A 496-nucleotide genomic window follows, 5' to 3' on the forward strand; every position below is an offset into this window, starting at 1 on the left:
AATAATAATAATAATAATAATAATAATAATAATAATTATGACGACGACGACGTCAAAGATTATGGTGATGATGATGATGATGATGATGATGATGATGAGGAGGAGGAGGATTATGACGATGACGAGTATGATGGGGATGTTGATGATGATGATGGTTTTGATGATGGTGATGATGATTGATGATGAAGATGACGGTGATGACGAGGATGATGACGACGATGATGATGACAGTAACAACAACGATGACAACACCAACCACAACATAATAATAATAATGATGATGACAACAACAACAACAACAATAATAATAGCATTAATGATAATACAACAGCAATAATAACATTATTATTATTATTATTATTATTATTATTATTATTATTATTATTATTATTATTATTTTCATTATTATCATTATTATCGTTGTTGTTATTGTTATTGTTATTATTATTATTATTATTATTATTATTATTATTATTATTATTATTATTATTATTGT

The sequence above is a fragment of the Octopus bimaculoides genome, chromosome 19 (genome assembly GCF_001194135.2).
Source record: "Octopus bimaculoides isolate UCB-OBI-ISO-001 chromosome 19, ASM119413v2, whole genome shotgun sequence".
NCBI classification, from domain to species: Eukaryota; Metazoa; Mollusca; class Cephalopoda; order Octopoda; family Octopodidae; genus Octopus; species Octopus bimaculoides.